Source organism: Pinus tabuliformis, chromosome J (genome assembly GCF_031772625.1).
Source record: "Pinus tabuliformis cultivar Carrire ecotype Pingquan chromosome J, CPIR1, whole genome shotgun sequence".
Classification (NCBI taxonomy): Eukaryota; Viridiplantae; Streptophyta; class Pinopsida; order Pinales; family Pinaceae; genus Pinus; species Pinus tabuliformis.
Window position 1 is genome coordinate 508,690,755 of NC_142295.1, and position 16,655 is coordinate 508,707,409.

Below are 16,655 nucleotides of genomic sequence, written 5' to 3' on the forward strand. Positions count from 1 at the left end.
TGCTTCTTCCTCCTAGGACTGCCTTTGTTTCTCCTCTTATGCTCTCCTTCTTTACTCTTCTTCTTCTTATTACTTCCTAAGCGACTCATATTGCTTCCTCTTCTCCTCTTCTTATAATCCTCTCCTTTCATGTTCATCTTGAATATCTCCTATGTTCAAAGGATATGCTTTCCATTTCCTGTTGCTTTCTCCTATCGAATCATAATTGATCCTTTTCCTAGTAGCTACACTCTTTTCGTGAGGAGTTGTTTTTGCAACGTCATGTACTTGCATGTCTTGAGCTGGTGGATCTTGGGGTGAACTGACCTCCATCCCTGGATGTGTCTTTCTAACTGCATTGTACCAGTTCTTCACCTTCTCATCTCTGTGGCATACATTGATGAATATCCTCAATTGAAACCAATCTTTTCATAATGTTTCTTGCACGCTCTCCTAGGATCATATCCATGAAATTCCTTAACTACAAAGTGCGAGAAGTCTAGCTCTTGTACTTCTGCACTTACCACCTTGTGGCTCTTCAGTTCATATAATCTAATCCTTAATGGGAAGGTGGGTCAAGGGGCTTACTTCCTTCTATGAAAGACTCCTGACAACCCTTTGTCCAACTGATATGCTACTTCTTGCAAGACTACCTTATTAGTCACATATTGCAATATGACATGAGGGGAAATTTGACATCAAAAATACCTAATAAATGTACCCTCAAACACTGCAAACCAATCTGTGACATCATGTAATGACTCCTTCACTTGATCGATCATTCAAGGAGGATCGATCTCATAGATCATACGGAATATGACTAGGAAGAGGTGCTCTGCCAACCTTTCATATGTGCCTCTAAAACTTGATTTTGAAAACACTCTGCATTGGAAGTAAATTGGAAACTTATTATGTAGGGTACAATTCCAATACATTCCTAGTAAATCATATCTTACACAGATTCCATCTAATAGAAATGCAGACATATAGAATTTTGGTGCCTAGTTTTCCCTCAAAGATGTTGTTTTCCTGAACCACATGATGCTACAATTCAAATGATAATATCTTACCATGGGTAACCACCATGTTGAGCACATATATCTTATTCTCTTCAAACACCCCAGCATTCTTCCGCCCATGCAACTCGTTAACACCAGAAAATTGTACACATGTTTGCACAATCCAGAAGACGCTAAAATACATCCAGCAGAATGCACAAGTGAATATTTTCTAGCTAAAGACATCATGAAGTTTTAAAAAATTAATTTATCCTAAGATCCAAAGTTTATAAGACTTTGCAGTTGTTTCTTCAAGAGTCGCAGATCACACGAAATTTTCTTCGGAAGTTGCACAGTCGAGAAAATGGCTAACTCAGCGAATTAAGGACCACTTCACACACTTTGAGGTGATTCCCTGACAAGATCTCAGTCAAGGACAACCAAATTTAAGTCGCCCTGAAGATATGCAACCCTCAATGGAATCATCTTGTCCTACTCATGATTCATTGTCATTCATGAACCAAGAGAGGGAAGATGGATTCAAAAATTCAATATAAACAGGCCATGGGATATCCAAAAGAAGAGACAATGTTATGCTGGCCAAATTGCTATCAGAGAAAACCAAAATTTCATTGTTGAAGCCAAAGAAAGTAAAAGCACTAGCATGTTGTTCATATTGCCTTTAAGCAATCCATCATCTTAGTGAAAGGAGAAGATTCCACCATTGAGAGAGTCTTCATACTTCTTTGAGAGAGAGGAGAAGCCTACAAAGATATTGAGGAAAATAACCTCCTTGCTGAGGATTTTTTAGCACCACAGCTTAAAGAATTCTCTTCAAGCGTTTAATATTCATCTATTATTCAACTTCTACTACTAGCCGTCAATAACAGGAGAATTTTCCATTATTTTGTGACTTTTTTGTTCCATTGAGCATTGTTTTTGTATTTATCTCTTTGTTTTAGTTCATGTTTATGTATGCATTTTTTTCACTATTTGCAATGCTTTTTTTATCTAAGTCCATTCACTAACAGCACCAACTTTGTCTATGTTCCTTTGTAGGGAATAAACAACTATTAAGGAGGTGCCTTTTGGTACACCATTTCCCAAAAAACACTGCCACAGAAATGGCAACCATATTGTTGTCTTTTCTTTAATCTAAACGTTGTGTCTGCAGGACCTTATCTCTGCATAGTCGATTTACAAGGTGTCTAGCACCTCTCTGGAATTTTTACAAGACCCTGTGAACCTGTTATTGGCCGAGAAGCTTGTTAATTTACAATTTCCTATCGATCGTGCGGCTTCTTCTCAAACAGACACGCATTCCGTGACTTTTACTCTAACAGACGCGTTGTTGCGTCTGTGCATTGTGAAACATGCACGGTTTTCCAAAAAGAAAAAAGTACCTTGTAATTTCACATTTTCCAAGTGATTGGCAGCCTTTAGTGATTTTCCTTCACCTCTACAATTTTTTTCTAGTCATTTTAGATTACTTAATTGCTATACTAATCATAATTAGTTGGGTAATTAGACTATATTTATTGTTAGTGTCAATTTTCACATAGCTTAATTAGTAAAGGAGTAAGTGGCCCATCATCCACAAATCTTGTTACCAACCAAAACATTCATTTCTTTGATTTTATGGGACTAGGAGCAAGTGTTATTAAGAAAGTAAGTAATCTTCGTGTCCTTTGCATCTCTTAGACAAACCTAGGCTTGCATATGAAAACTTTCTTAAAGTAATTGAATTTCCATCTCCCTGTTTTGAAATTCACATAGTGTAATAGGAAAAAGAGGAAACAGTGCATTATCTGCATATCACTTCTTTTTCATGCGAGGAATAATTGAAATCTAGTGTAAGTAGGGGAATATTGGAATGGATCACCGAATATCCACATCTTCTCACACTTTACATGCTCACTTCATCACTTGCACACAATTACACATCACACACTAAGCTTCTATAAAATTCATATTAGAAGGCATCCAGTTTCCAGAGCTTTTGATACTTAGTTTATTTTAGCTTACATATCACACCCTAAAGAAAAGTAAGACCCTTAAAAGCAACCATAACTTGAACGAACTAAATTCCCCACAGAAGCCACCAGAAACTATATGGTTTAGGTTAGGACCATTGGGGGTAGGCATCCCATAAGCCACCATGGTCATGTTACATCTTTGAAACATAGTATTTGACTTTTTAGGGAGCTTAAAATCCTTCAATCATCCCATGGAAAATAATACCCGAGCATGGCAGAGACTCGATTCAGAGGGGGTTCAGCTTAGGTCTAGTGTGTGCGGTACTCTTTGGGGCTACCTGACCCATCTAGTGCTCGATACTGGTAACTGACTACCAAAAAGCTAAAGACTCTAATGCTCACGTGGGACGAAGGTACATTAGTAGCAAAAATATAAGGCACCCTTTCCCTATAGGTAACAGTGCGGACATCACTTGAGCCTCATTTCCATTACCTTGGTTGATTCTTTGGCTACTGGAAGGCATCGCCAGTTCTTTCGGGATGTTGCCTGAGGACCCATCAGAAGATGTATCTGTAAGGCCCAGTTACTTTGAGAGAAGCAAGGATGAATAGTTCTTATTAGGATTATTTTTCACACAAAAAAACAAACAAAAACCATTTTTTGTTTGATTGATCACATAGGTTAAAGATAAATGGAAAGTCATCTTTTTATTTTTCGCTTTGTTATATGTATGTGATTTATTTACTTTGAAGAGTCATATCCTTCCCTCACCATACACAAAGTAGCACACACTCTAATCGACACCATAGGGGACCCCATGGCTCCCCGTCGATATAGACACTTCTTAAACCTCCCCCCACTATCGAGAGGTGTGCCAGGACTCCCGCCATTTAGGCATAAAGGACATCACGTAGCCATGATTATAGGATCTTCCTTTATTGGTGCATCTTTTCTTGGGACCCCTCCTCATCAAAACACACCCTTCACAATCCCATAAGTTTCCCCACATGCTACCCCTTTGGGGAGCCCACATACCACTCCTTCGGACAGTCTACGAGACACCCATAGAGGTAATTCTCCTAACACTTTCCCACAGAGGACCCCTTTACATATATCTATCCAAAATCATTTTGTGATGGCAGATAACTTGCAGATCTCATTCTTAGCTTCTTTAAACCTACTAGATTTAAGTAAGCTAACTAATGACCTGATCGCTCATAGCCAGAATTGGCTAGCCATGCCCACCAAGCTCCCTTCGTACATTCCAAAATTTGAAGGGAAACAGGGAGAAGACCCAGGAAACCATGTCATGACTTTTCACCTGTGGTGTTCATCTAATAGTATCACAGATGATACTATTTGATTACGACTATTTCAACACACCCTTACTAGGCCTACAACAAAATGGTACATTGACCAGCCTTCTGTGTCACATGGAAACTTCAGCTCCCTAGCTACAGCTTTCCTCACATTCTGTATCTTTCCATCTCTTGGTTCGTCATGATTTGGGCCTGGAACTCCTCATCCACTTTAAATAAACACATGATACCCACATATTGGATCATATACATGAATGGTGGAAATGTCATAGCTTGTGTAATGCTCATTTTGAAGAAAAAGTCCTTCTTGACTTGTTTTTGAGTTCCCTCACATCGGAAATTTCAAAAGACATGGAAAATTCAACCCTGCATAACGAGGAAGAAGCCATTATAAAAGCTCAAAAATTAGAGCTTATATACACCCAGTCTGGATATATCTATCATGTGCTTCCAGACACCCTGCGCCTGCAGACTTATAAAGAGACACCAGGGGTATCCAATGTTGTTGATGGATTGATTAGGTCCATAACCCAAAACCAACTCAGTAACACTTACTAGTACCCCAGATACTCGTTTAGTAGCCAAGTATTTGATGCTACACAAAACGCACCACCACTGCAACATACAGGATACTACCCCAGTCAACCCACACTGATGCAAAATCAGGTTAGTAGGGTTAACCAAAATCATCCCCCACAGGGAAACGAATACTCCTCTAGGAACACAGATGCAATGTCCTCTTCCCAAAATCGATCTGCTAATCAGGGATAAGGAAATCAATATTCTCCTCTTCCCGCACAACAACAGAATAACCCACCAACGAACAAAATAATGCAATGGTTAATCTAGTGCAACATTCTCTCACTCAATGGCAACAATTAAAGAATCAAATTAACCCATCTAACCCACCTAATGTTTCTAAGAAAAAACCCAAGATCAAACCAAAGGGAGAACCTGAACAGGGGGGAAGCAACTAGCACCAACCCCCATAGGCACCGGAAAGAGGAAACCCTAACCGGAATCAAAACCAAGGGTCATCCAACAACAACCCATAGAGGCAAAACAAGAACACAAGGCTAGATACTAATCATTCATGTGCCATTTACGGGGAATATGTTCATTATACAATCGTTGTCCTACACTCCCTGAGTTGAAAAGGATACAAGACAATATGGGGTAGGTAGGTCAATAGACTGCAGTAATGCAAGACCCTTTCCCACATCAGGGATTGGTTAACACTCAGCAACAACCATCCCATCAAAATCCCTCTGGAGGGAACCCCCATAATAATTCTAATCGTGACATTTTCATGACATGAGAAGACATTCTCCTGCAACTGCGAAATAGAAGTTATGAAGCACCCCAATAACCCAACCCATCCACTTGAACCACGGCAACACCTATACTCTTTTTCACCATCCCTCGACTTCCTGTAGAACCCATGTCGAACATGGTTAAAGGACCTTTACGGCGAGCAGGAAATAACTCTACAAACATGGCCAACCACACGGAAAGCCCTACTTTCCGCCTTAGGTGAAATTGACCCAGTTGATTCTTGCTTAATGGTCTTTAACTTGGATAAAGATACTCCACGACTACCATTAGTCGTCTCCTTTCAAATCCTGGTCTCATTCCAAAATATCACCATTCATCATTGCAATGTCAATGAAGGAGAATCCACATGTATAATTTCCAAATTTGTTTGGCAGAAACTAGGATCCCCCGAACTCAAACTTTCTAACATCACGCTTAGATCATACGACGGATGCCATTCAGACCCTGTAGGCTTATATCAAGGTGTACTAGTACAGTTGGCCGAGAAAACCATGCTAATAGATATCGAAGTATTAGACAGTTAGTTGGATTACAATATTTTGTTAGGCCGAAGTTACATGTACGAGATGTTAGTAGTTGCCTCATATGTATTCAGGGTAATGATGTTCCCCCATGATGGAAAAATAATTACAATAAATCAACTCACATATTATGAGAAGAAGACATTACCTACACCAGATGGTGTGCTACTTTTCATCTCATCTTCCCTTGAATGGATCACCACTTACACTGAACTCAGCCGAGGCCAATTTAAGCCATTAACACTCTTAGGGACATTTCCATGAGACCCTCTTGTGATAGAGGATATTTCTCCGAGCACCGATGTACATGATGAGTTCATCAAACACCCACCAAGCTCAAGAACCATTTTTGGATACCAACGGCAATGGTCTTATCAATCCTACTTTCTTACCATACGACATCACTCAAACACCATTCTTATTCCCCCCACCTGGTTTTGTCTCCCACCAAATCATCACAACACTCTCGTTGCCCCACATGGCTCTAGCGATATCATTCTGGTATCTAGCACTTCAGGCCACGTCGGCAAGCTCAGGTATCACTGTAATAGGCATCAGTCCTATTCCTCTTCTGGATAGCACACCATAACAAGCAGCACCTACACCAACACCAGTCGGTGCCAAAAAAAGGGATGAGAAAAAAGGGAAAAAGGTGGAAGCTTCAAACATACCCTCCTTTAGGGTCCCTCAACTCTATGCTTTGTGTGAAATAGTTGGGCACCCCACCAATATGTGCCTTGATTTATACCAGTTCAAATCTCTTATACATACCCCAAAAGCACCAGTGAACCCTCCTCCCCCTACTGGAGAAAAGAGCATACCCACGTGTCATAAGGAATTGGGCACCAACCATGCATGCGCCATATGCGTGAAATATGAGCATTACACTCATCATTTCCCCAAAATCTGTTGATATCAAGATGCGTTAGGTGCACTCACCCAAACCAATACCCCATTACTCCTAGCAGAGGATGGATCCAAAACCATTTTTTATGTCGTGAGGGAAGAAGCTTCTTACTCCTATCCCTCTTTTGGTCCATCAACCTCCCACCATGATCGGAGGCAACCCAGATCAGCGACACCCCTACATACACCCACGTGTGCTTTATGCGACGAACCAGATCATTTGATCAGCCAATGTCCCGAATTAAGGGTATTTGACCGATTCTATCTGGTTACCAGTGTTTCCCAAAGCACCAAACCTAGGCACAGATGTCACACTTTCCAGATTTGTGCAGGAAATCATCACGTGTGACACTGTATCTATATTTCTTGATTTTGTTCTATGGTAGGATTCATGTGGCAAGTTATCACTGAGAATTCTAATTTAGTTGGGTCAGATACCGAACCATCAGAACACACCACACCACAAGGAAATAAAACATCTCAGTCCATCTTATGTGTGTTTGAGGAGAAAATGTCGCCAGCAGTTTAGCAAGGCCCCCATCATCACATCTCCTCTCACCATCATCAATCTAGATCAAGGAAAAAATGATCCAAGGGTGTCTTGACAAAAAGATCACCCCTCACATGTGCCCTATGTGATAAACCCAACCACTTGGTAAATCAGTGTCGCAAATTGAGTAATTTTAATGGTCCAAATTCCAAAAACCCATCTCTCCAATCAAGAGAAACTCACATGTTGTTATTGTCACATCTGCTCTCAATCACATCATATGAGGAATGTTAGTACATTCCACATTTTCACATAGTGAGAGCAGCGTTGAGGAAAACCCACACTGAGAAGTTACGTCATGCCAATACTAATATCCATAGATGGATACCACCCCAAGAGGTCCCATCTCATGACGTCAACCAAGCGTCACCATTGCATACTATGAGCAATACCACCACCCACACTATCTATTAGGTTAGTACTAGTCTGGTGTGCAGTATTCGCACCAATACCTCTCATAGCATCGAGACATGTCATATGTTACAAACATTTCGAATGTTAGGATTCAACATCAACCTCCTAAAGAGGAAGATACTTTTTCCCCTTGTACACCAACAATACTGCAAGAAATTCCTCCCACTCGTTATCAACCCACCATAAATGAAATTCTACCACCACCTAATGCTAACGACACGAAACACCATATACGATTCATTTCCTCATCCGTAAGAACCATGATTTGTGTTGTTTTCTCATCATTTTTTGGTGTCAAGGCTGCAAAATCCACCCCACTAGTGGTAACACCACCAACGGTGTAGACCCATCCCATCTGCACATTGTCAGCCTCACTTGGTTCTATGGCATCAACTAACAAATCATATTCTTTCTTTTTGACCAGCACAACCAAGTTTGGACCCCAACCTCAAGACTTGGCACAACCCAAGTCAACACTGGATAATCCTTTTCACTCAGATGAAGATATTCTAGAGGCCATGACGGAACCTAAATTTCCATGGGACGTCATTCACCTGGTACCAACCCACAATATCTGTGCCATAGAGTCAAAATATTTCCTACCATCAAGAAAGGTCAATTGGTTCAAGAATCCCATCCCAACACTTGATGTGTTTGAGGAAGGGAATATGTCAAATATAGCACCTACCATCAAGGTAAATATTTCAAACAAACATGGAAAAGTCGAAGAGAAATCCCTAGGGGAAGCATTCTCTCTAGAAGAAATAATCATATACACATCCTTGTTCCAATAATACAAGGATATTTTTTCATGGGATTACTCTGAGATTCTAGGCATTAGTCCCACAATTGTGGAATGCCATCTTGACATGTGGCTTGATAGCCATCCCATTAGGCATAAACAAAGTCAGTTACATACTTGTAAGGCAAAAAAAATCAAATAGAAAATCGATAAACTCCACAAAGTTGGGTTCATCTATTTTATCCCTCACACGTCTTGGGTTTCTAACTCTGTACCTGTCATGAAAAAACAGGACACCATCCGCATTTGTATTGATTTCCAAGATCTGAACAAAGCTTGTCCCAAATACAATTACCCTATGCCATTCATCAACCAAGTCACTGACGCTTGCGCTAATCACAAGGCCCTATCCTTCATGGATGGGTTCTCTAGGTATAACCAAATCCAGATTTTCCATATGGATCAGTACAAAACCACATTTACAACCCCTTGGGGTACATTCGCATACTAAGTAATGCCTTTTGGTCTTAAAAATGTTGGTGTCGCCTTCTAGTGAGCCATGAATTACATCTTCCATGATTTAGCTCATCTTATCCTCGCATATCTGGGTGACCTTATAGTACGGTCCAACAACGACATGAAGCAACTCCTGGATCAACTCTGGACTCCCAAAATAGAAAGTGCAAATGAGGTGGTATTGGGCCTACTTTTCCCTATATATCGCCCTTTTCAACATATTCTCGAGCTCAATACAGGAGCTCAAGATCTTCGTTTTCAAAACCATCATAGACATAAGGATCAGAACCACATCATCTTCATCATGGCACCCTCTATTCTATTTTAACCCAAAACTCATTTTTTGGACCCACCACACGCTTAAGAGTACCACTTTAAGTGTGCCTTCTCTTTTTTTTTTTAATTCATCTAGATCAGTCACTTTCATATTATTTATATGATCAAACAAGATGTCTTCACTTGGGGTATTGGCTTTTAAATTGCAGGCACATCTACTTCCTACCAGGATCAACGCCTCGGTGGCCAGTAACAAAGCAGGTATCATTCATCACTCATCATGATAGGCTTCCCATAAATCTTTTCATATCCTGACATCATTTCTCTTAAATGCACCATAGATTCCATCATCTCGACCACGTTTACCATCACCTCCCCTTGCATATGGTAAACGTCCATGTTAGTCGATAGAGCCTCCCCACTCATGGATCATCTCATGATATAGACCCCCACATCCTATGGGGATCCATGACCATATATCCAAGCCCGGGAACCACTTCATATTGCATGCCTTGAAAATCAAGCTCATTCTTCTTCACTCATTACTTACCAGCCCCATTTGCAGGCCACCCCTTACATGTTGCGGCGGATCAAGACGGATGCACCACCATGTCTTACATTTGGCCTACAATTCACCCATATTATAATAGACCATTTGTGTCACTTCATCAACATCACCAACCCAACACGGAGGCCAACCATTGGGGCCCTCGCCCTCAGCAAAAACACCATACCTCCTACCTGAAAAATCATTTGTGCCTCTCGATGCGCTGACACACTATGTTTGCACCATAGAGTCAAAGGATATCCTGCCACCAAGATAAGTTGATTGGTTTAAAAAACTCATCCCTGCACCAGACACATTTGAGGAAGGGAACATGTCTAATATATCACCTACCACTAAGGTTGATATTTCAATCAAACCTGGCATTGTCGAAGAAATATCATTGCGGGTAGCATGCTCCCTAAATGAGGTAACCTCATACAAAGCCCTATTTCAATAATATAGGGATATCTTCACATGGACCTATTCTGAGATGTCAAGCATCAATCCCACCATAGTGGAGCACCATATTGACACATGGCTTGATGATCTCCCTGTCTGGAAAAAATAACGCCAACTCCACCTTCTAAAGCCGAAGCAATAAGGCAGGAAATTTATAAGCTACATAAAGCTAGTTTCATCTATCCTATCGCTTACACATCTTGGGTTTCTAACCCTGTACCTGTCATGAAAAAAATGGGCACCATTCATGTTTGTACTAATTTTCGAGATCTGAAAAAAGTTTTTCCTCAGGAAAATTACCCTACATCATTAATTTCGAGTGATTGACGCTTGTGTCAGTCACGAGGCCCTATCCTTCATGGACGGGTTCTCTGGGTATAATCGGATTCATATTCGCCAGACGGATCAGTATAAAACCACCTTCACAACCCCATGGGGCACATTCGCATACTGAGTCATGCCCTTTGGTCTTAAAAATGTTGGCGCCACCTTCCAGCGAGCCATGAATTATATCTTCCATGATCTGGCTCATCTCATCCTCGCCTATTTCGATGACCTTATTGTACGATCCAAAAAGCGCGTTGATCATTTGGAGGACCTCTACCTAGTCTTTCTGAGATTCCAACAATACAACCTATGTTTGAATGTGTCTTTTGTGTCAATGCAAGAAGACTAGGATTCATTGTTTCCCAAAAAGGTATTAGAGTCGACCCTCTCAAAGTCCAGGCCATCCAAGAAGTACCTCCTCAAAAAACTTTAAAGCAGTTACAAAGATTGCAAGGTAATTCCAACTTCATACATCTCTTTGTACCCGACCACACCACTTGTGCGCATGGCTTCTTATGCCTCCTTCGTTGATACAGGCACAAAAATCATTTAAAGCCATATAATATGCATTATCAAAATCTCCATTGATTAGCCCTGCAAACCACAATAAGGACTACACTCTTTACCTATCATCATCTGACGTTGCCATTATTGGGGTATTAGTTCAAGAAGGTCTTGATAATAGAGAGAAAATCTAATACATTAGCAAGAACCTCTACAGCCTACCTTGAAGTATGAGTTAGCTTAAAAAACCGCCTTAGCCCTAGTACACTCCTTTCAAAATATTAGGTATTACATTATCCTACGGACCACCACCGTAATAGAAAATATCAATCCCATGTAAAACTTTCTCACACGTAGTATGATGGAACACAAATACGTTTGATGGGTAGTTATTGTGCAAGAATTCAACCTACAATTTTCTTCCCCTAAAAGAAAGAAGGTGTTTATCCTTGCAAGCTCATCACTGCTCTCCCCTTAGAGACCCAAAAGTCCCCTGTTAATGATGCCTTCCCTAATAAACACTTGTTCTTTGTATCAACAGATGACCCCTAGTATGGCAACATGCTCCTCTTTTTACGGACTCAAAAATTCAAACCTCATCTTACTCGCGACGATTGAAGGCGCATTCGCCACCAGGTCCCCTGCTACCTCCATATGGGAGACATCCTTTATCGTCGAGGCATAAAAACCATCCTTCTTTGATGCCTTACTCTTGAACAAGTTGAGAAGATCTTAAATTATTTCCACAATGGATCCTTTGGCGGCCACTTATCAGGGATGGCCACCGCTCAGAAAATTCTTCGTGCCAGTTACTTTTATCCCACCCTATTCCATGACTACATTCAAGTAGTTAAATGATGTGAGTGGTGCAAAAAATATGCTCATAAGACTCAATCTCCACCAGCTCCCATGCACTCATTCATCATTGCAGACCCCTTCTATAAATGGGGCATAAACTCCGTCTTCAGGTGGCCATAAGTACATTGTGGTCAATGTTGACTAATTCACCAAATGGGCAGAGGACATGCCCACATATAACAATGTTTTTGAAAATGCTACATGGTTTTTCTTTAACCATGTCATAGCATAGTTCGGTGTTCCCAAGGAGTTGGTCTCGATCATGGAAAACACTTCTAGAATGATATATTTCAGGAACTATCCCAACACCTTGGTTTCATGCATGAGTTTCCTTCACCATACTACTCTCAATCCACGGCCAGATAGAAGTTGTCAACAAAGTCCTCAAAGTGATGTTGCAACGTATGGTGAACAATCATAAAACCAATTGGCACCACATGGTGTTTTCAGCCTTATGGGTGTATTGCACAGCAGTCAAATCATCCATGGGATTCACACCCTTTCATTTAGTCGGCGAGAATCCCTTCAGCATAATAAAATGCACAAAAAATGGCTCAATGTTTCTTTTGATCGCACTATCACCCCTAGATCATTCACCAAAGGGGAGTTAGTCCTTCGTTATAATCTTTCCAAATAATATTTAGGACCGAGGAAGTTTGAGACATTATGGAAGGGCCCATATATTATCAAGCACTTCCTCCACAAGGGGGCATACATCTTGGTAGAGCCAGATGGGACTTTCCTCAAAAATCTCATCAATGGGCTCTACCTCAAAAAATTCTACCCCTAAACTTGTATGTACAAGGACTTATCTTTTATGATGACCACCTCATCACAGATGTACCCTAAACTCACTCTCTCATCCTGTGTCGTAGATGGATCACCCACAAACCTATCATCATGGATTCGCCAATGGTGCTTCTCGATGGTCGCAACACCTCGAGGTGGCGAATGCGCCTTCAATCGTCGCGAGTAAGATGAGGTTTGAATTTTTGAGTCCATAAAAAGAGGAGGATGTCGCCATACTAGGGGTCATCTGTTGATACAAAGAACAAGTGTTTATTAGGGAAGGCATTATTAACAGGGGACTTTTGGGTCTCTAAGGGGAGAGCAGTGATGAGCTTGCAAGGATAAACACCTTCTTTCTTTTAGGGGAAGAAAATTGTAGGTTGATGTTGGACACAGATTGTCATTGATGTCAATATGGCAATATTCAAGAGGAGGAGACAGAGCATATCGGAGCCAAGAGGAGCAAAAGGAGCCAAGAGGAGCAGACCAAGCCACATATATCGGAGGAGTGCCAGAGCAAGAGGAGCCATATCGAAGGAGTGTCAGAGCAAGAGGAGCCATCGGAGGAGCTACAGGAGCAAACAGAGTGGACCGAGAGGAGCAGATGGAGCAAGAGGAGCCAAGAGGAGCAATATATATGGAGCAAATGGAGAAAATGGACCGAGAGGAGCAGATGGAGCAAGAGGAGCCAAGAGGAGCCATATATATATTACAAGCAAATAGGGCCATCGGAGGAGAAAACCCATATATATATGCCTTAACACTATCGGCGGGCACATATTACAAACAACAATGCCAAAGGAAGAACTATCGGGAGTACTGAGGAGTATATATATATATATATATATATAGAGAGAGAGAGAGAGGCGATATAATAACACGGACCCGCGGCTCCATTATAAACTGGCTAAATGTAATATCGCATCCGCTATGTCGCTGGTCTCAAAGGGTTGTCACTCCCGAAACCCCCGATTGCGATATACAGTTGTGGACCCGACGGGAATATAGACTGTGGCTTAATATCATATCGCATCCGCAGTGATCGCAAGTCATAAGGGATGGCGCTATAATCTGCCGATTGCGATAGAGGCATGGACCCGATGGACTTATTAAAAACAGTCTATAATATATCGCATCCAGAATGTCGGAACTGTTCAAGGTGCAAGCTCCGAAATCCAGAGCTGAAACTCTTATCAAGCAAAATAGAAAGCATATCGGGTCCGCGGAGCAGAGAATCCTTATCGCATCAGCGAAATCCGGAGCCGAAACTATTATCAAGTGAAGTGTAAAATCATATCGGGTCCGCAGAACTCTTGTATCGCATCGGAGCAGCGGAGGTAGCGATCGCCGAAATCATCCGGAGCCGAAATTATATTTGGAGCAGCCTAAAGGAGATCGGGTCCGCAACCCATCAAGACTCGCCGATAAGGAATCCGCCGATATGACGGATCCGAATTCAGTTTAGGAAGAAATGTAAGGAGGCATCGGGTCCGCGTTACATCGGAGGAATGGGTCTATTGTTTACAGCGAACGCCGATGTTCATCGGACCCGAAACAATATTAAAGGGAGTCTAAAGCCATATCGGGTCCGCACCTCGTCGGAGGTCTGGGCTTAAGAGTTATTGCGACCGCCGAAATCCGGACCCGCCGATAATTGTAAAGGCGGGTGCATAATAATTGAAGTCCGGCATTTGAATTAGAGCGGGGGTTTATAATGTTTTCCGTGTATTATATGATACATGGCCGTGGGGTTAAGGTATATATTAAAACCTGTGCGATGGTTGATTATTGATAGAAAGCGCCGAATAAAAGGTGGCTTCCGATGGTCGATTAAAGCGCTCGGTGATGGTTGATTAAAGCGCTCGGTGATGGTTGATTAAAGGCTCGGTTGGTGGCTTCCGATGGTTGATAAAACGCTCGGGTGGTGGCTTCCGATGGGTGATTAAAACGCTCGGGTGGTGGCTTCCGATGGTTGATTAAAACGCTCAGGTGGTGGCTTCCGATGGGTGATTAAATGCCTCCGATAAAGCCTGTAAGGTATTAACCACAGGTCAAGGGCCGAGTTTTATTTAAGAAAGGGGAGTTTGGGTTTTTCTACTCAGATTTTGGAACACTTGTATAGACAGAAGAAGCAAAGGAATGGAAGCCGAAGTGTCAAGCGATCAAGTGAGGAGGAAGCCAAAGAGCCAGCATGTAAGAGGAAACGAATGGACAGGGGCATGGAGCATATAAAAGTAGCAAAAAAAGAGAACTGTAGAGGTTGTTCGTGGACAGCATAACCTGAGCATGAGATAGTGGAAGCAGCAGAAGAAAAGGGGGCAGCAGAAGCAATGGAAGCTGAAAAGAGCACAGCAGCACACCAGTGTATACCAAAGAGGTTGGAGCCTCAGAATAGAACAGGATTGAAGTCCTTGGGAGTTGGTGCTCCTAAGTCCAAGATTGGTGTCTTGGCAAAATAGAGTTGGTGCTCAGGAGGTTGGAGCCTCACCAAAATCCAAGTTGGAGCTTGGCAACCAAGTGTGACAATCTATTTATTGTATTTATTTTACTGCACAGTTATATTAATAAAAGCATTTATTCCTGCTGTTCATTTTGTGTTCTGAACATATATGTTTTAACTAGTAAAACAATAGTGAGAAAAAGAAATACTGATTCACGCCCCCTCTCAGTATTTCCAACAGTTGAATTCTTGCACAATAACTACCCATCAGACGTATTTGTGTTCCATCATACTACGTGTGAGAAAGTTTTACATGGGATTGATATTTTCTATTACGGTGGTGGTCCGTAGGATAATGTAATACCTAATATTTTGAAAGGAGTGTACTAGGGCTAAGGTGGTTTTTTAAGCTAACTCATACTTCAAGGTAGGCTGTAGAGGTTCTTGCTAATGTATTAGATTTTCTCTCTATTATCAAGACCTTCTTGAACTAATACCCCAACAATGGCAACGTCAGATGATGATAGGTAAAGAGTGTAGTCCTTATTGTGGTTTGCAGGGCTAATCAACGGAGATTTTGATAATGCATATTATAGGGCTTTAAATGATTTTTATGCATGTATCAACGAAGGAGGCATAAGAAGCCATGCGCACAAGTGGTGTGGTCGGGTACAAAGAGATGTATGAAGTTGCCCCACCTCATTGCTACCAACCCATGGAATCACTAGATCCCACCACCTAATCTGTGGGTCTCTCGCAGATTCTGGTGACAATTCCAATATAGGACATAACATCACCACTCTCTCATAGAGGATGCTACACAATATGCTCACATAACAAAAAATAAATTGACAAGCCTTGTCGCATGCACCTATGTCAGTTGTGACACCATCCCTTTGTACACAAAGTTGGCTCACTCAAAGAAATGCCCACCATGTAGTCTCTCCAAGACCGCAATTTGAGGTCCTGACACCCGGTGATGGGTAGTCGACCCAGCAAGTCGTGAGATCATCACCAGCACAACTTGCTCAGCAAGATCTGTGATCACCCCGATCCGAACACTACTCTGATCAATAGTGTTGGGCCCTCAGTGGCCCCCCACTAATGCATGAATATCCACTTACCCAGTCAGGAGAGGCACCTCTAAATCCTCTCCACGAGGCACTAGTCTAGTAACAAAATAAATATCCATAGCCAC